Source organism: Musca autumnalis, unplaced genomic scaffold (assembly GCF_047663935.1).
Source record: "Musca autumnalis isolate F117 unplaced genomic scaffold, ASM4766393v1 scaffold_5, whole genome shotgun sequence".
NCBI classification, from domain to species: domain Eukaryota; kingdom Metazoa; phylum Arthropoda; class Insecta; order Diptera; family Muscidae; genus Musca; species Musca autumnalis.
The window spans coordinates 77,409,635-77,430,439 of NW_027412088.1; the positions used below are offsets into that span (position 1 = coordinate 77,409,635).

A 20,805-nucleotide genomic window follows, 5' to 3' on the forward strand; every position below is an offset into this window, starting at 1 on the left:
TTTTCTATAGAAAATGGCAAAGCTACAGGGAAGACTCAAAATTTTCTATAGAAAATTCCAAAGCCTCAGGGGAGGCTTAAAATTTTCTATAGAAAATTCCAAAGCCTCAGTGGAGGCTTAAAATTTTCTATAGAAAATTCCAAAGCCTCAGTGGAGACTTAAAATTTTCTATAGAAAATTCCAAAGCCTCAGTGGAGGCTTAAAATTTTCTATAGAAAATTCCAAAGCCTCAGTGGAGGCTTAAAATTTTCTATAGAAAATTCCAAAGCCTCAGGGGAGGCTTAAAATTTTCTATAGAAAATTCCAAAGCCTCAGGGGAGGCTTAAAATTTTCTATAGAAAATTCCAAAGCCTCAAGGGAGGCTTAAAATTTTCTATAGAAAATTCCAAAGCCTCAAGGGAGGCTTAAAATTTTCTATAGAAAATTCCAAAGCCTCAAGGGAGGCTTAAAATTTTCTATAGAAAATTCCAAAGCCTCAAGGGAGGCTTAAAATTTTCTATAGAAAATTCCAAAGCCTCAAGGGAGGCTTAAAATTTTCTATAGAAAATTCCAAAGCCTCAAGGGAGGCTTAAAATTTTCTATAGAAAATTCCAAAGCCTCAAGGGAGGCTTAAAATTTTCTATAGAAAATTGCAAAGCCTCAAGGGAGGCTTAAAATTTTCTATAGAAAATTGCAAAGCCTCAAGGGAGGCTTAAAATTTTCTATAGAAAATTGCAAAGCCTCAAGGGAGGCTTAAAATTTTCTATAGAAAATTGCAAAGCCTCAAGGGAGGCTTAAAATTTTCTATAGAAAATTGCAAAGCCTCAAGGGAGGCTTAAAATTTTCTATAGAAAATTGCAAAGCCTCAAGGGAGGCTTAAAATTTTCTATAGAAAATTGCAAAGCCTCAAGGGAGGCTTAAAATTTTCTATAGAAAATTGCAAAGCCTCAAGGGAGGCTTAAAATTTTCTATAGAAAATTGCAAAGCCTCAAGGGAGGCTTAAAATTTTCTATAGAAAATTGCAAAGCCTCAAGGGAGGCTTAAAATTTTCTATAGAAAATTGCAAAGCCTCAAGGGAGGCTTAAAATTTTCTATAGAAAATTGCAAAGCCTCAAGGGAGGCTTAAAATTTTCTATAGAAAATTCCAAAGCCTCAAGGGAGGCTTAAAATTTTCTATAGAAAATTCCAAAGCCTCAAGGGAGGCTTAAAATTTTCTATAGAAAATTGCAAAGCCTCAAGGGAGGCTTAAAATTTTCTATAGAAAATTGCAAAGCCTCAAGGGAGGCTTAAAATTTTCTATAGAAAATTGCAAAGCCTCAAGGGAGGCTTAAAATTTTCTATAGAAAATTGCAAAGCCTCAAGGGAGGCTTAAAATTTTCTATAGAAAATTCCAAAGCCTCAAGGGAGGCTTAAAATTTTCTATAGAAAATTCCAAAGCCTCAAGGGAGGCTTAAAATTTTCTATAGAAAATTCCAAAGCCTCAAGGGAGGCTTAAAATTTTCTATAGAAAATTCCAAAGCCTCAAGGGAGGCTTAAAATTTTCTATAGAAAATTCCAAAGTCTCAAGGGAGGCTTAAAATTTTCTATAGAAAATTCCAAAGCCTCATGGGAGGCTTAAAATTTTCTATAGAAAATTCCAAAGCCTCAAGGGAGGCTTAAAATTTTCTATAGAAAATTCCAAAGCCTCAAGGGAGGCTTAAAATTTTCTATAGAAAATTCCAAAGCCTCAAGGGAGGCTTAAAATTTTCTATAGAAAATTCCAAAGCCTCAAGGGAGGCTTAAAATTTTCTATAGAAAATTCCAAAGCCTCAAGGGAGGCTTAAAATTTTCTATAGAAAATTCCAAAGCCTCAAGGGAGGCTTAAAATTTTCTATAGAAAATTCCAAAGCCTCAAGGGAGGCTTAAAATTTTCTATAGAAAATTCCAAAGCCTCAAGGGAGGCTTAAAATTTTCTATAGAAAATTCCAAAGCCTCAAGGGAGGCTTAAAATTTTCTATAGAAAATTCCAAAGCCTCAAGGGAGGCTTAAAATTTTCTATAGAAAATTCCAAAGCCTCAAGGGAGGCTTAAAATTTTCTATAGAAAATTCCAAAGCCTCATGGGAGGCTTAAAATTTTCCAAAGCCTCCCTTGAGGCTTAAAATTTTCTATAGAAAATTCCAAAGCCTCAAGGGAGGCTTAAAATTTTCTATAGAAAATTCCAAAGCCTCAAGGGAAGCTTAAAATTTTCTATAGAAAATTCCAAAGCCTCAAGGGAAGCTTAAAATTTTCTATAGAAAATTCCAAAGCCTCAAGGGAGGCTTAAAATTTTCTATAGAAAATTCCAAAGCCTCAAGGGAGGCTTAAAATTTTCTATAGAAAATTCCAAAGCCTCAGGGGTGGCTTAAAATTTTCTATAGAAAATTCCAAAGCCTCAGGGGTGGCTTAAAATTTTCTATAGAAAATTCCAAAGCCTCAGGGGTGGCTTAAAATTTTCTAGAGAAAATTCCAAAGCCTCAGGGGTGGCTTAAAATTTTCTATAGAAAATTCCAAAGCCTCAGGGGTGGCTTAAAATTTTCTATAGAAAATTCCAAAGCCTCAGGGGTGGCTTAAAATTTTCTATAGAAAATTCCAAAGCCTCAAGGGAGGCTAAAAATTTTCTATAGAAAATTCCAAAGCCTCAAGGGAGGCTAAAAATTTTCTATAGAAAATTCCAAAGCCTCAAGGGAGGCTTAAAATTTTCTATAGAAAATTCCAAAGCCTCAAGGGAGGCTTTAAATTTTCTATAGAAAATTCCAAAGCCTCAAGGGAGGCTTAAAATTTTCTATAGAAAATTCCAAAGCCTCAAGGGAGGCTTAAAATTTTCTATAGAAAATTCTCAAGGGAGGCTTAAAATTTTCTATAGAAGATTCCAAAGCCTCAAGGGAGGCTTAAAATTGTCTATAGAAAATTCCAAAGTCTCAAGGGAGGCTTAAAATTTTCTATAGAAAATTCCAAAGTCTCAAGGGAGGCTTAAAATTTTCTATAGAAAATTCCTAAGTCTCAAGGAAGGCTTAAAATTTTCTATAGAAAATTCCAAAGCCTCAGGGGAGGCTTAAAATTTTCTATAGAAAATTCCAAAGCCTCAAGGGAGGCTTAAAATTTTCTATAGAAAATTCCAAAGCCTCAGGGGAGGCTTAAAATTTTCTATAGAAAATTCCAAAGCCAAGGGGAGGCTTAAAATTTTCTATAGAAAATTCCAAAGCCAAGGGGAGGCTTAAAATTTTCTATAGAAAATTCCAAAGCCTCAGGGGAGGCTTAAAATTTTCTATAGAAAATTCCAAATCCTCAGGGGAGGCTTAAAATTTTCTATAGAAAATTCCAAATCCTCAGGGGAGGCTTAAAATTTTCTATAGAAAATTCCAAAGCCTCAGGGGAGGCTTAAAATTTTCTATAGAAAATTCCAAAGCCTCAGGGGAGGCTTAAAATTTTCTATAGAAAATTCCAAAGCCTCAGGGGAGGCTTAAAATTTTCTATAGAAAATTCCAAAGCCTCAGGGGAGGCTTAAAATTTTCTATAGAAAATTCCAAAGCCTCAGGGGAGGCTTAAAATTTTCTATAGAAAATTCCAAAGCCTCAGGGGAGGCTTAAAATTTTCTATAGAAAATTCCAAAGCCTCAGGGGAGGCTTAAACTTTTCTATAGAAAATTCCAAAGCCTCAGGGGAGGCTTAAAATTTTCTATAGAAAATTCCAAAGCCTCAGGGGAGGCTTAAAATTTTCTATAGAAAATTCCAAAGCCTCAGGGGAGGCTTAAAATTTTCTATAGAAAATTCCAAAGCCTCAGGGGAGGCTTAAAATTTTCTATAGAAAATTCCAAAGCCTCAGGGGAGGCTTAAAATTTTCTATAGAAAATTCCAAAGCCTCAGGGGAGGCTTAAAATTTTCTATAGAAAATTCCAAAGCCTCAGGGGAGGCTTAAAATTTTCTATAGAAAATTCCAAAGCCTCAGGGGAGGCTTAAAATTTTCTACAGAAAATTCCAAAGCCTCAGGGGAGGCTTAAAATTTTCTATAGAAAATTCCAAAGCCTCAGGGGAGGCTTAAAATTTTCTATAGAAAATTCCAAAGCCTCAGGGGAGGCTTAAAATTTTCTATAGAAAATTCCAAAGCCTCAGGGGAGGCTTAAAATTTTCTATAGAAAATTCCAAAGCCTCAGGGGAGGCTTAAAATTTTCTATAGAAAATTCCAAAGCCTCAGGGGAGGCTTAAAATTTTCTATAGAAAATTCCAAAGCCTCAGAGGAGGCTTAAAATTTTCTATAGAAAATTCCAAAGCCTCAAGGGAGGCTTAAAATGTTCTATAGAAAATTCCAAAGACTCAAGGGAGGCTTAAAATTTTCTATAGAAAACTCCAAAGCCTCAGGGGAGGCATAAAATTTTCTATAGAAATTCCAAAAATTTCTTAAAAAATTCTAAAGCCTCTCGGGAGGTTTAACATTTTATAGAAAGAAAAATCCGATGTCGTTGGAATTTTAATTAATGGAATTTAAGCCTCCGGGTTGGCTTAAAATTTTCTATAGAACATTCCTATAGAAAAAGTATCTGGGGAGTAGCGGTAGTAACGGTCTTATTAAATCGGCTGCATTGTTGTTTCTTACTCTGAGTTCAATCTACGATCTTTGACTGGGCGTGTATTGTTGCTACTTTAGAACTCTATTGTTTATGTTTATTGTTATTAAATATTATTATTGTTTATTTAAAAAGTTATTTTTCATATTCCCCCCATAAATTCTAAGAATTTTTGTTATTAGATATTTGCACAAAAACAAATAAACAAACGACTCTTTTAACAAAAACAATTTCTAATTACAATGCCTGCGCACGATAATTTATTGTGCAAAATGTGATAAACATATTTATTTATGTATGAATGTAATTTCAGTGGGATATGGTGAACATTTATTTACATACTTTTAGCTTTGATCGTGTGACGACGCTCGAACAGCGTCACTTGGTGTTGTTGTTATTTTTTACATTTTGTGGGTTACAAAACACTTCCGCGTATACATAGCTGGCTGGCTGACTGACTGGGCAGCACGGTTGTTATTTGATTGGCTGGCCGATTGTGGGCTCGTCTCGTCTGATTTTGTCTGGGGGATATTGTTTTCAGACATTTGGTAGTGATGGTGTTGGCGGCGGCGGCATTATAGCCAGACAGACATTGTTTTTCTTATTATTGTACAATTAATGAACTTGTTTTTGTTTACAAGATATTCAGTGGCAAAGTCAAGGGGCCAATCTCCATCCCCCACGCATCCCAATATTTTTACCACTCTCTTTTTTCCTCCACGCGATATTTGTTTTGTATTTTGAAAATGGCATAATAAATGACGTATTTGAAATATCAATCAAGTGTATGGGAAGAGTGTATTTGTATTTGTCATGTAAACCAATATCAGCAGAATTCTCTATATCACACCACCATCCATCGATATCAACACAACATTGTGGTGTAAACAAAAAACCCACTTTATTTTGAATTTAAATTCAAGGTGGCATTTTTTGGGGCCTAAAATAATTTTACAAAAATTGATAACACACACGTGTTACGGCCAATCTAGGGCCATTTATATATTTAATTGGTTAAAATTAATAATTTTAAATTAAAATTAATAGCGTTGTTATTGTAATATTATATTTTCATTTTAATTGTAAAGTCATTGCTAAAGTGTCTGTAGCATTGGCTAGCATTTGAACATTGACCACTTGGGCTATTTAAAACGACAATGTTGGGGTCACAAAAGCAGGATTCTCAATTAAAAAAAACACAAGTAAGAAAGTATCAGTTAGCTGTGCCGAGATATACCCTCAGCCTCGGAGCTGAAGAAAAGAAGCCAGCACAACACTTTTTGCATCTATAGGCCAATTTCACATGGATTTACCCCCGAAAAATTTGAACCGCCTTAACTCGGGCCACTAGGGCCGCATACTCAACATGTTGACAAAAATTTAAAAACGATCCTAAACGAGTCCTTAAACTTCACTCTTTTAAACTTTGTGTGGGAGGTACCCGTAAGAGTGGTCCGATGTAGTTAATATTCGGACTTAATTCGAGGCTGTAAAAAATAATACGATGTAAAACGTTTGGACTAAATATGTTTTTCCCTTAGATGGTTATCTTATGTACTACCCATTATCTCAGGAAGTATGGACTTGCCCCCCCCCCCCCCCCCAAAAAAAATTGAGCTGTTGTAACAGGGTCCGCAAGAAGAAGAACTTTTCGAAAAAAATCTAGACGATCCGAGGCGAACTGTTAAGCTGCAGATTTCCCAAATTTTGTGTGGGAGGTACCCCATATAGTCCATATTCTAACCTGATACATGCATGACTAGATGGAAAAATACGATGTGCAAAGTTTGGACCAATCAGAGAGTTATCCTGCGGATTTGGCATTTTAGTTGGTTACGTCCGGGTTGCTTGGAGCTTTTAAGCCATAATCTCAGGAAGTATGGACTTGCCCCCGAAAAAAATGTTACCGTCAAAAAAAGGGGCCGCAAGGAAAACCTGCTGAAGGAAATTTCACAACGATTGGAGAGGTGCTCTTAAAATTCACATTTTCCGAATTATGTGTGGAGGTACCAGAAGCAGCGGGCCTATATTGTCTATATTCGAAGCCGATATATGCTTAGAAGTAAGATTACAAAATGCAAAGTTATGACCAATTCGGTTACTCCCCTAGAGAGATATCGTGCGCACAATTTCAGCGGAAAATTTTTAGCTTTTGTGGGGACAAAATATTACGAATGCCAAATTTTGGACCCGATCGGTTGCTTCGTTCGAGAGTTATCGTGCGCACCAGCCAGACAGACGGACAAACGGACATCGAAAGAAGTCAAAACCGCTTAGAGTGCAACAGGAAGAATATGAAAATATTCACAGCCACACTATTCACCACAGGCCTGCGGAGATGACTCTTTACCACCCCCACAAAAGTTCAAACATTTTCGCAAAAACTATGCGCACGATAACTCTCGAAGGGAGTAACCGATTTGGTCCACATTGGTCCATTGGATATCAGCATATTCTGATAGCAAAGCCAATGCTCTAGTTTGCTGCATACGCCAAAAATTCCTACCCCCCACAGATTTCGCCTAGTAGGCCCCTCAATAGGTCCATCCCATATATGAAGGCATTTCATCAAATAGCCTTAAGCAAGACCGATATCCTCCATATCAGTTTCGAATATGGACGATAGCGGTCTACGCCTCCAAGTGGACACCTCCTAAACAACACATCGCACAGTGGATCCACTTATGTATATGGAGAAAGTGGCCAAAAATATTTAGAGTGTAAAAATCAAGCCAATGCCAATGTTACAGCTTTGTGTTGCTGCGAAGAGTTTTAAGAAACCACGAGCGTAACATTCCCCCCCCCCCCCTTTCCCCTTTGGAGGGGGTATACGGTAACAATTGTTTTATGCTGTTAATACAAAATGACATGAACAAAGCTCCCGATTATCTTATGATGCAAAAATAGGCTTGGGGAAACAAAACAATCTCCAAAACAACATAAAATCCAAGCAATTTAAAAATATCAACATTTTTGTCTGAAAATTGGTAAAATTTTTAATATAGATCTTATAGCGTTCCTCCTGGAAGATACGTACCGCCAACGTAAGACAAATTTGGAAGAAGATTTCTTCACTGATGCCAATTATATTAATGTACGTGGTCAGATAACAGAGTTATACGCTAATATATCCATAGAAACCCTATTCCAAGGCAGCATTAGTCAGCGACCCACCATTTTTAGTCTGGCACTAGATGGCAGCTGATTTTAATACTGAATAATCTTAAACCCATGACCTACTTTGGAAAATTATTCCCGAGGTGGGCACTGGTGGGCATCACGACTAAAACCCTAGGTCAAATTTAAGTATATGATCGAATTGGCATTACAAAATACACTAAGAAAATATGCAGCTAACTAGAATTCCATAACACGCTAAAACACTATTTTTTAATGAAAATTAAGCTATTACCTCCTCCTTCAAAATCCACTGTAATACGAGGGCAGTTCGGAAACTTCTTAGCCTAGCACAAAAAGCGCTTATGAACAGAAAAAAGTTAAGTGTTTTGGAAACTTCCATCTCTGTTATGAACACATGTTAAATATTGTTTCGATCTGGCAACTCCTTCATATAGAAACAGGTGTTCAAAAAAGACGCATCCGAAATTTTTTTACAATGAAAAAATTAGAAATGCTTGCTGTCATTAAATATTTACATAAAAAAGGTTTATCGGGACAAGAGATTCATAATGATATGGCGAAGGTGTTAGGTGAAAGTGCTCCTTCATATGCAACAGTAAAAAATTGGGTTGCTGAATTTAAACGTGGTCGTACAAGCATTGAAGATGAACCACGTAGTGGACGTCCAAAAACAGCAGCAACAACAGAAATTGTAGCCAAAGTGCATGATATGGTATTGAATGATCGACGAATAAAAATGCATGAAATTGCTAATATCATGGGCACCTCAAATAATCGAGTCCATTTAATTTTGCATGAAGAACTACAGATGAAAAAGCTTTCTGCGAGATGGGTACCGCATTTGTTAACAGTCGATCAAAAACGCACAAGAATGAACATTTCTCAAGCTTGTTTGGATAGTTTTAAGCGAAATAAAATGGATTTTAAGCGTCGTTTCATAACTGTTGATGAGACATGGATCCACCACTATACTTCAGAGACAAAAGAACAATCCAAACAATGGACTGAATCTGGAGGAAGTGCACCAAAGAAGGCAAAAACAATTCAATCGGCTGGTAAGGTTATGGCAACGGTTTTTGGGACTTCAAAGGTATTTTATTGATTGACTATCTGCAAAAGGGTAAAACAATAAATTCAGAGTACTATTGCAACCTTTTGGATCAATTAAATTTTCAAATTCGAGAAAAACGTCCTGGCTTACTACTCAAAAAAATAATTTTTCATCAAGACAACGCACCAGCGCACAAGAGTGTTTTAACAATGGCTAAAATCAACGAATTAAAGTACGAGTTGCTTGACCACCCACCTTATTCTCCTGATTTGGCTCCCAACGACTTTTTCTTGTTCCCAAATCTAAAAAAATTCCTTGCTGGCAAGCGTTCTACCTCAAATGAAGACGCAATTACAGTTGTAAACCACTATTTTGAAGACCTTGAGGAAAACTATTTTAATCAAGGGATAGAATTGCTAGAAAAGCGTTGGACTTAGTGTATTGAAGTTTCAGGAGATTATATTGAACAATAAAAACATTTTTGAAAAACTAACTATGTATTCTCTTTCATTGATTGGCTAAGAAGTTTCCGAACCGCCCCACAGTGGAAAAAAATACCGATCTAGCGCGCCAAAAGTGCAAAAAATCACATACGACAATTTAAAAATTATTAGTGCAGTATTGATCTAAGTGTCCACTGAATCTAACGGAAGTTAAAATAATTTGTTTTCCATCAGTCAGAGCGGAATAACGGTTCATTTTTCGTTGAAAATTTATGAACTGGTTTTCATAATATATTTTAGTAGTAAATTGGCGATCGTCTCTTGCAGTCTTCCTACAAAGTAATTTTAAAGCTTTATTGTATTAAATATTTCTTGAAGACTGGTGAATTAAAATATGTTGAATATAAGATGTTATTTATTTTTAACTTGGATTTTACACATAAAACATGTTACATCCGATTTTTTTTAACTTTAGTACTTTGTTAAAGATATAACTAGATTTTTTTTATTTTAGTACACATAGTTCTTAACAAATTTGCAAAATTTTAGCTGCAACAAACTGCAACAAATTTTTTATAATCATTTTTAGAAAAAATGATAATTATGCCATTATTTTGTATATTTCGCCCCATATCTCCAAAACTTTCCTTTAGAAAAAATATCCGCTTTACTGTAATTCATAAAACTTCAAAACATTCCATTCTTGTAAAATGCCTATATCACGCTGTTTTTGGCACATTTTTCAAAGACAATTTAATAAATATATCAACAATGCATTGATATCCCAAATATGAAAATAAACAGCCTGTGAACATAGCTTGAAACATGTTTTGCATAAACTATGATATGGAATACCGCCTAAACAACATGAAATAAATATTTCAGAATTTCAGAATGTTCTAAAGAATTACTGAGCACATTGTTTTACAAATTTTTGCTAAAGGTTACTTGTTTGAAGTCCCAATAGTTTAGCTGCTACTGACCATAATTTCAGAAATAAGATAAACCTTCGTATATTTCATCTATTATATAATAAAAATTGCCATATATATTAATAAATGAATTAAAATGATCCTTTTTGAACTAAAATTATCCAAATCATGGATAAACATACGATAAAATATTGTTTTTTTACGTATTAGTTTCGCGATATTTTGAATAAATTTACTTACACTTAAAATACCGGTTGTATTCACAACAAAAAATATTAGTCAAATGTTCCGACTTTTGAAGCTATTCTTAGAAGATCGCGTTCGAATAAAACAAAAATTGATATATGTTTAAAAAGGTCCATGTCATAGCTGTCAGAGTTGCCAGATGTTGTACCAAAATGTTGACATTCATTTTTTATTTTTGGCCAATGTGTGGATCCACTGTGCAACGTTTTGATTTTTTTTTTTTTGCAAAAGGTTGTTCTCAAGAACCTATAACAACGATACACGGTTTTTTAGGGAAAATGTGCCGAAAGCTGAAAAAACCCTACCCTACAAGTGGTGTCTTAAAATACGTTATTCCGACTCGGCGATAACCAGTAAGTATCATGTCATTAAGCTAATGTGAATCGGGGTGCACTCATTAATATGAAAGAAGTCTCCATTGTCCATTCTGGGATGTTTGTGGAACAATTATATAAAGTCAAAGGCTGAGGACTGATTTCGATAGATTATTTTTTACGCTTTTTTATCAAAAAAATCATCACATGGAAGTCGAGTATAGCTTCAGCCTATTTTCTTTAAAAATATTTGTTGTATTAACCCATTAACATTTAAATTTTGTAAACAACCCGAATAGTAAAACGCCAACAACAACTAATTCAAATTGAGGTAAAGATAAACAAATTGTATTAGGTATGGGCGTGTTGGTTGGTATTATACTTTCGAAAATAAAAACTTGTAATTTTATAGTTTTGTTATTTTCGCAGAATTACTCACACAAAGACAAGAATGAGGAATTGGTAAACAACGATCGTGAAAACAAGAAAAATAATTCTTATTACATTCTGATAGTATAGTAGTGTATTTTGCTGCCTCAGTTGCCAGCAGATGTAAGCAAGTTGTCGACATGTCAAGGTTATATTAAAAAGCCCGAAACTATGCCAACGTCAATCGAGCGTAATCAAAGATGAATCTCATTGATAAATGAACCGTAGAAACCCCGGTTAAGAAAAACGTGTTAATCACGTTAGTTGGTTTGTTCTAAAGGTCTTCAAGGGGGTAAATATTAAACATCTGCACAAGCCACTTGTTTCTCCTTTCAAGCCTTGGACCAAAAAACAAGATAAGTCGTTGTATGTCAACGCTACAAACGAGTCAAGTAAATCAACTCAACGAAATTTTCAAGACCAATCAAGCTATGCCGACTCAACGAAATGTTCTAGTCAATCAAGCCACACAACGAAATGTTCAAGTCAATCAACTCACACAACAAAATGTTCGAGTCAATCAAGCCACACAACGAAATTTTCAAGACCATCCAAGCTACACAACGAGATTTTCAAGACCATCCAAGCCAAACCAACCACCACGATAAAGTCGCTCAACACAACAGCTGAGTGGTGCGTCATAAAATTTGTGTAAACGACAAATGTTTGAACAATTCAAAAAGTTCTACCTGTTGGAGTGATGAAATGTCGTGTGTGAATTAGATTACATGAATAAGAAAAACCTTAATGAAATTCCCATAAATTTTATGACATTATGATACAATAAACGATTTTTTTTGTTGAAAATTAGGATTTTTACTTTCAGGTGGTTTATTACCTTAGGAATGTCCTCTCATAACATTACATCATAAAATCTCAATGATTTAAAAGAAACTCGATAATCGAGTAAACGTTAAAACTATTTTGGCATAACAAAATGATTATGGAGGTCGAAATAAACATCGCCAATACTGCAATAAATGAATGAAATGATGTTACCTACTTTCCACGTGTAATGTGATGTGTGGCTTACTCTATGTATCTCTGCTCTTAGTGGTAAGCTCATACATCCATTGACATCTTCACAAAAATGTCTGTAATTTTTAATACAAATTACCAGCATTCCAGAATATTTGATTATTATATAAATAAAACACTGTTAGGTTTTTTAATTATTTTTTATTGTATAAACGGCAGAAACCCTTCCTGAAAACCCAGAAACCTAGAGAAAAAAATGGTAGAATATTAAAAAAATTTCACCGTTTTCATTTTTAATATACATAAAAATATTATAGACTTCACTTCTTCCAGTTTTTTTTTAACTGTGGTATATTCTCCACTACTTATTTTTTCTTTTATATTTTCAAAATTTTCCATATTTTCACTACTTAAACACAACCTTTCTATTGTAGAACACACACACAAATGATCACAACATTCGCTCAAGCGACCACAATATACCGCACAAGCGACCACAATGATCAAAATGAAACGCACAAGAGACCACAATGATCAAAATAAACGCACAAGCGACCACAATGATCACAATATTCGTACAAGTGACCACAAGCTTGAAAATGGCACGTTGTCACTTACAGTCAATCAAGCTTGTGATCGATGTGGTCAAGCCTATACAAGCCATCACACAATGACTCACTTGAACTAATTCATAACTGTGATTTGAATCATTCGGCTTAGTTTGTGCGAATGACTTGAATGAATCAATAATGTCTTAGTCTTGAAAAATGTCAGTTCATTTAAGACGGCACTTGCAGCACTTTAGTAAATATTCAGGGTATTAATCTTCTGTTAATAGTCTATTTTGTTTTTGTTTTTCTTCTTTTTTTGCTATAGAATCCATATTTTTGTGGTTGGATGGATGTCAGAAGGGTTCAAATTGGAATGACTTTATCCAATTTACATGAAAAAATTAGCATGATTTCCAAATGAATAAAATATATTATATTTTAATGTTAAAAATAACAGTACAAAACATTAAAAACAAATTAACACAATTATCGTATAGGTGCGAACAATAAAATGCACTAATACAAATGTTCCTGTCCACTGCTGCACCAAGTTCTAAGAAGCAGGAAGGGACTTAAAAATATATATTTTTTTTTTTTGCAATAAACAATTATTACACAATAACATTATTATCGAAGCAACAATATAATTAATGCAAATAAACAAGTAGAACGTCGTCAACAACAGCTGCTGCTGCTACAGCAACAACAACATCTATAACAAAACAATAAACAAATGAATGAAATATAAATGAAAAGCATGAGACCAAACTACAAAACAAATGGACGAACGAACAACGACTTTTGTTACGTTGATTAGTTAGCGTTTGATGGACGACTCGTAATGGGAAATAATAGCATTAGCGTGTTAAGTTGTCGTAGACGTCAACGTAGTAGACGCTTTGCTTTAACGTCTTCTATTTGGTGGCTAGTGAGGGCTTCAACGCTCTGCTGATAGTACAAGTAACTTGCGTATAAGTTTTTTTATAATTTATGCTCCTATCTTGCTTGATAGTTTGCTAAGAGTACTGGGCCCCATTTAAAAATTTTGTAAGAGCAGAATTCTCTTAGGTCAATGTGTAAGTATTTTCTCTTAAAAAGCTCGAAGAGAATAAAGTTTCGTAAAAAGTTTTTTTTTTTTTTGAAAGAAGCTTTGACATTTAATTCAGGTAAGTCCCACCTCTATTTGTAAAGAGGATCAATTCAAATTTTACTTCGAAAAATTGTTGATAGAATGACGTCTTAGGTACATTTCCGTAATTGATTGTTTCCTGGAATTTTGAACATTTTGGTATGTAAAGATCAATACCGGAGCAAAAAAGTTTAAAAATCCAATTTTTATACCCTCAGTCTTCAGACTAATGAGGCACAGTGGGAAAAAATGCAGATCTAGCGTGCAGAAAATAAAAGTCGATGTTTTATTATATGTTTATCCATAATTATGATATATTTGATCGATTTGTATTTTTATACATTTTTGGTATAACTTCCATAGGGCGGTACCTCCCGATTTTGATGATTTAAGACGCATTATCCAACTGAAATAACTGATGGTTTTTGGTACAGGTCCACTTTTTGATATAGCCCCCATAGGAAGGTACCGCCCGATTTTGGTAATTTTCAAGATTTTAGCCGCATTATCCAACTGAAATGGCTAAAATTGGGCATGTAATCTTCGTTGGTGGTATAAAATATTCCGACATGGTTTTGTCGGTACAGGTCCACTTTTTGATATAGCCGCAATAGGAAGGTACGGTCAGATTTTGGTAATTTTGAAGATTTTAGCCGCATTTTCCAACTGAAATGGCTAAAATTTGCATTTTAAACTTCGTTGGAGGTAAAAAATATTCCGATAGAGTATTATCGGTACAGGTTTCACTTTTTGGTATAGCCCCCATAGAACGGTACCGCCCGATTTTCGGTATTTTGAAAATTTCATCAACATCTAACCAAAATGGCTGAAATTTGATTTGAATGTACCTATATAGTTTATGGTGGAGGGTGTAATAAGAGATAAAAATACCCCTATTCTGCACTATTTAGTAATTAAAACTTGTATTTAACAGTTTTTTGGAGACGCATCATTGCATTAACTTTCCTACTTCCACCCATATCGTGGGAACCTTAGGACGGACTTTTTCATTTTGTAATTTCTTATCTGTTATGCCGTGATCAATTCTAAGTGATATCTGATCCTATTTATCAAAATGTTTCCAATAATCGTAGTTCTAAAAATTGCTATAAAACCAAAAGTCGCAGGTAACAAGTAAAAAAGTATCAGTCGGCTTTGCCGACAGAGATATACCCTCAGCCTGTGCAAATTGAAACACTTTTTTCACAAAAAACTTATGTATTTAGGGGGTTTCAAAATTTTGGTCGTATGAACCGACAAAAATGTTGATTAGGATTAAAGTTCAAAAATTTTGCGGAAAAGGTACTTAAAGGAATGGACCGACATAGACCATGGGGGTGCCATAGGGGGTTTTTACACCCTTCGGGCTGTTTTCTCACGAAGTATGGACTTGCTCCTGAAACAACTTTTACCATCGTAATTGAGACAGCGAATGTAAGTTGCTTCAACAAAAATCAAAGTGATTCAATAGCAGGTCTTAAAGTGAACTTATCCAACATTTTGTGTGGGAGGTACGGGATGGAGTAGACAAATATAGTCCATATTCGAACCTGATCTATATCTGGTAGATATTATGAGAATGTGTAAAGTATGGACCAAATCGGTCACTCCCATCAAGAGTTATCGTGCGCACAATTTTTCCGAATATTTTTGAACTTTTGAGGGGTAGGTACCTGAAAGAGTGGACCGATGTGGCTTATGTACGAACTTAAACTAAATTTGGAAACAATATTACGAAGGCCAAATTTTGGCCGGAATCGGAATTTCCGTTCGAGAATTATCTTGCGCTTCCACCCATAAACATGGTGTCATAGGGTTTGTTTTTCAACTTTCAGACTAATTTTGCAGGAAGTATGGACTTGCCCCTGAGGAAACTTGTACCTTCGTCTAGGGGACAGTGAATACAAGATGTTACAACAAAAACCAAGGCGATTCGAGAGAAGGTCCTAAACTGAACGAGTTTACCAATTGAGTCCATATTGGAACCTCATATAAGTCTGGTAGAAATTTCATAATGTGCAAAGTATGTAACAAATCAGTTACTCCCTTCAAGAGTTATTGTACGCACAAATTTTCCGAACATGTTCGAACTTTTTTGGGGAGGTACCGGAAGGAGTGGACCGATATAATCCATCTTTGAACTTGAAATAAGTTTGGACAAAATATTACGAAAGCCAAACTTTGGACCGAATCGGCAGATACGTTCGAGAGTTATCTTGCGCTTCAACCACTACGCACGGTGTCATAGGGTTTTTTTGTAACTTTCAGGCTATTTTCTCAGGAAGTATGGACTTGCCCCTAATGAAACTTACAGCGTCGTATAGAGGACAGCGAATACAACTTGCGTAAACAAAAATCAAAGCGATTCGAGACCAGGTCCTAAACTGAACTTTTCCGAAATTTTGTGTGGGAGGTACCCGAAGGAGTGGACCGATTGAGTCCATTTTGGAACCTCTACTAAGTTTGGTAGAAATTACACGATGTGCAAAGTATGGACCAGATCGGTTATTTCCTACAAGAGTTATCATGCGCACAAGTTTTGCGACAATTTTTGAACATTTGTGGGGAAGGTACCTGAAGGAGTGGACCTATATGGCCCATCTTCGAACTTAAATCGAATCTGGACAAAATATTTATTTCGATACCCAAAATTTGAACCGAATCGATTGATCCGTTCGAGAGTTATCGTGCGCTTGCCAGACAGACAGACGGACGGACATTGCCAGATCTACTCAAAATTGTCTGAAACGGATATCGTACAAACATACTTGGGGTCTAAAACCATTATTTCGATAAGGCACATTTTTGGTCGTATCAAAGTGTACATACCCTCTTTAGCCTAAAGGCTGAGGGTATAATTATAAATGCGATTTTTCGGTCTAGCGATTATTCTAGTTCTCCTAAAACTCGACTTTCGACTTGTTCATAACCGCAGAAAATCGATTATAATCGATTATTCGTCGATTTTCGAGTTTTCTTTTGAAACTGTAAAACCGCCAAAATGTAAAACCGCCTATTCAACAATCTATGGACAAACTCGAAAATTGATCACAATATAATCGATTATGCGATTTCCCCTCCAGACAGAACTCGACTACGATTTTTAGACTTTTGACTGCAAAAAGTCGATTAATCGATAGTCGACTTACCTATCCCTATTCTGGAACAAAGCTTATGGCAGATATCACAGTTTATACAGTTGGCCATTCAGAGTTCTGTTAACAACATTTGACAGCAAACATAATAGATTGTTCATTATTGTGATTTGATTTCCTTTGTATTTTATGTATTTGACAGCAAACTAAATAGTCAGGGCTAACTAGTTTGGGCTGAATGGCCAACTGTATAAACTGTGGCAGATATAGATGGTCCAAAATTTGGACTTTGTAATATTTTGTCCAAACTTTTTTTATGTTCGAAGATAGGCAACAACGGTCCACAACTTACCTCCTCCCAAAATTAAAAAAAAAGTCACTAAAAATGTACACCCAATATCTCTTGAACGGAGCAACCAATTTCGTCCAAACTTTGGATCTACTAATATTTTGTCAAAATTTAGTTTATCTTCAAAAATGGTTCATATCCTTAGGGCACCTCCCCCCTCAAAATTTCAGCATTTTTACACCCTCCACCATAAAATGGAGAGAATATTAAGTTTATCATTCCATTTGTAACTCATCGAAATAATTATTTGCGACCCTATAATGTATATATTTTCTTGATCAGCGTAAAATTCTAAATCGTTTTCGCTAGCCTTGTCCGTCTGTCCGTCCTTCTGTTGAAATCACGCTTCAGAATGAACAGAGGCTACACGGCTGAAATTTTGTACACATGTGTATTTGGTCTGACGATATTTTGACGTTTTTAGCCACATTTTTAGACCAAATTAGCTGTAATTTGACATTTAGGGTTCTCAGTGAACAATAATCTTATCCAAGTGGGCATAGGTCCACTTTTTCTTATTTTGACGTTTTTAGACACATGTTCTGGCCGAATTAGCTATAATTTGGCATTTAGGGTTCTCAGTGATCAAGAAACTTCTCCCCCAAAAATTATGGTCATAGGTCTACATTTTGGTACACCCACTCCGAAATTCATAAAATATGCAAACATTGAGTTTTGCTGCGAATTTGATGGAAATCGGTTCAGTAGTATTCGAGACATAACTGTAAAAAAAAAAACAGGCGTGGTTGGGTCTTTAGGCCTCAAAGAAGTACTACATTGTAGATTAACCCGTAAATTGTTTAAACGATACATGCGTAAATTTTGCAAATATAGCGTTTTTTTTAATATCGCACAGGGGAGGTACCCCGCCCCTCTGTAATTCAATAAAATATGTAGCATGTTTTCGGGGGCCATCCCCGCACATTCTCTCGCAATTTTAGGAAAATCGGTTCAGTAGTTTTTGCAGAAAAACTTTAAATTGAAATGAAAATTGAAAAAAGTGGGCGTGGTAATTTTTTTTCCATAAAAACCCAAGTTGGGTTATGACGGCATTTGATTTTTATTCATAAAAATATGCTGTTTTTTCAAATATGACAAAGGGAAGTACCCCGCGCCATCGAAATTCAAGAAAATATGCATCCTATTTCTACCGAAGGGCATCCCTGTACATTCCCTGAAGATTTCAGAAAAATCGGTTCAGTATTTTTTGTAGAAAAGATAAAAATTTAAAAACTGAAAAAAGTGGGCGTTAAAGTGGGCGTGGTCAAATTTTCTTTGCATAAAAACCTAAGTCGGGTTATGGCAAACATTTCACAAAAAGAATTATCGTAATATTTTTTGACGCACCCTGTGTCATGTGAACAATAACACAAGTTAAGAAAACTATTCAAATGAAATAACAAACTGTTCTCTTTCACTGTTAAAAATTGAAGAAAAAGAGAGAAAAAATCTGTTAAAACAGCTGTAGCAATGACGCTTAACATTTTATGGTTTCCAAGCTACAGGCAATTACAGCTTACGTCCAAGTCCAGCCTTTACTACAGCAACTATGATGACTAGTATTTTTCTTTGTTATTGTTAATTGATTTGACTGGTTCAACAGCGGCGATGGTTTGAAGCAATTTATGTTGAGTAGCGAAAGAGGGCAGAAAACACACAGAATGTGAATAAATATGCAATAGTAGGGTAATAAAAAAATAAAAACAAAAAAAAAAACAATTCAACTGTTAGTTTCAATGTTTAATTGATGTACAAAGTACTTTGCAAATATGAACTTCACTATATACATATAAGGTGCACGGTGGTGCAATGGTAAGCAAGTCGCCGTTGCACTCTATATGTCCGGACTCGATTCCCAGCTCGGGCGACTGTGCAACTCATTACGACTACTGTGGATTATTATCAATCGCACGGCCGCCGCTTCTATGCACCGGATTGACTTGGAGGAATCTTCAACTAGGGACCGTCCCCTCAACAATTATGAATTTGTGTTCGTATTCTCTTCCATCATGGGAGCGGCAATATATCCCGAAATGCTTGTTCCGAACTCTTTTGGTCCGTGCCGGTATAGAGAAGTGCCTAGGGCCATGGATCAGTTTCGTTTACCAGATCCGCATCCACGATACATCAACTTCGGTGAGGTGAAATGGATGTAAGGAATACGTGCAGTTCAGAAGCTGCACAGGTCTCAGTCACTTTCAGGACTACTGCGATAGGAGTTATGTTGCTGCGCTAGAGCATCTCCCAACTTGTCTCCAATTTCGTCTTCGGAATACTAGACGCCCTCGCTGTCTCCCCAACAGCAACAAACGCAGGTTCAAACACGTGAAGTATTTGTGCAGTGCCCCGGAAATACACCATTCTTGCTATCCAAAGTGTTGGGTGCACACGAAATCCCAATGGTAATGCTTAACCAGCAGGACGTATATTTTACAAGTGTTCGCAATCTATCATTAGTAGAAAGCCTGAAAAGTTGGCAGAGTGATCCCGCTACTGAAGCCTGGCTGTCAGCAGAGGTGATTTGTACAGGCCGATTTCCCTCTCGTAGCCAGCAGTAAAGATTCAGGAGGCAATACTCCTCCTTATGATGAGAAGAAGTATCCCAGTTGTCCAACATCAGCATGGATGGACAACACCACAAGAGGTCATGCGACCGATCAATACCAAGCTGTTCGAAGATATATGGAAGACTTCCAACCATGGTTGAAACGTTGGTTAATCTAATATATGTGTGGACGTCATCTTTGTGTAGAATTCAGAAATAAGAAGTACAAACCTGAATATCTCCGGAACTGTTGAACCTCTACCTTTCTGAAATTCCACACCCTCCAGACGGCATAAAGATCTTGGCGTCGGGTCCTATCGTCGATGACCTATGTGATCGGTTAAATGTGTACATAGTTGCAGTTCTTCCTTCTGAGGAATATTGAAACATCCTAGACTAAATCCACTGCAATACCGTTTACCACCTGGATACAGTTCCCGCTGAACATATTGGTCGATGGTGGCCTCATTCCGACCACTAACTACTAGGCCGGGGCGATTTGTATGGAAGGAAAAAAGTGTTATCGGGCGCCTGGAGTTTCTGATTCTTGGGATTGTACTGAGCAAAAAAGTCAACTAGACCATATGTCTACGGTGAAAATCGAGCCCCCGGATTTTGACTTGAAGTTTTTTTGCAAGGATTTTTGGATACTTTGGCATATATCAACCAAACCACTGAGATTTTCTATCCAACACAAAGACAACAATCGTAGCCAAGACAATAATAAAGAACTCTCTAGTACATCGCAAAAGCATTGGAACGCTCCTTCAGGCAGTTATGGCCTCGAGAAAGTGCACATTTTTCGGAAAATATCGATAAATGACACTGTGCTACAAAATGGGACTCAAATTCAGTGAGTGGAAAATCCCTTTTGAAGATGAAAGCCCTCGGTGAGTGTACTAAGAACCCTAAAGGAAATTTTCACCATAGATCGAGTTTCCGAGATATTGCGTGATTAATGGTTTAATTTTGGCCCCTTGATTGGTGAGAAAATAGCTTTATATCTCACTAAAGCGTTATTGTAGCTTCATTTTGATATTACA

At 35.9% G+C, this 20,805-nt stretch overlaps 2 protein-coding genes across 7 annotated transcripts in view; both read right to left on the reverse strand.

Moving 5' to 3' along the window:
* Window positions 1-4,925, reverse strand: part of kermit (PDZ domain-containing protein GIPC-like protein kermit) — a 29,745-nt gene extending 24,820 nt beyond the window's left edge. The window contains exon 1 of the mRNA XM_073957573.1: window positions 4,902-4,925. The gene's annotated coding sequence lies outside the window, so the exon portion shown is untranslated. The remainder of the gene's footprint in view (window positions 1-4,901) is intronic.
* Window positions 1-20,805, reverse strand: part of Lpin (phosphatidate phosphatase LPIN) — a 166,964-nt gene that overhangs the window by 114,448 nt on the left and 31,711 nt on the right. The gene's annotated exons all lie outside the window — the stretch shown is intronic.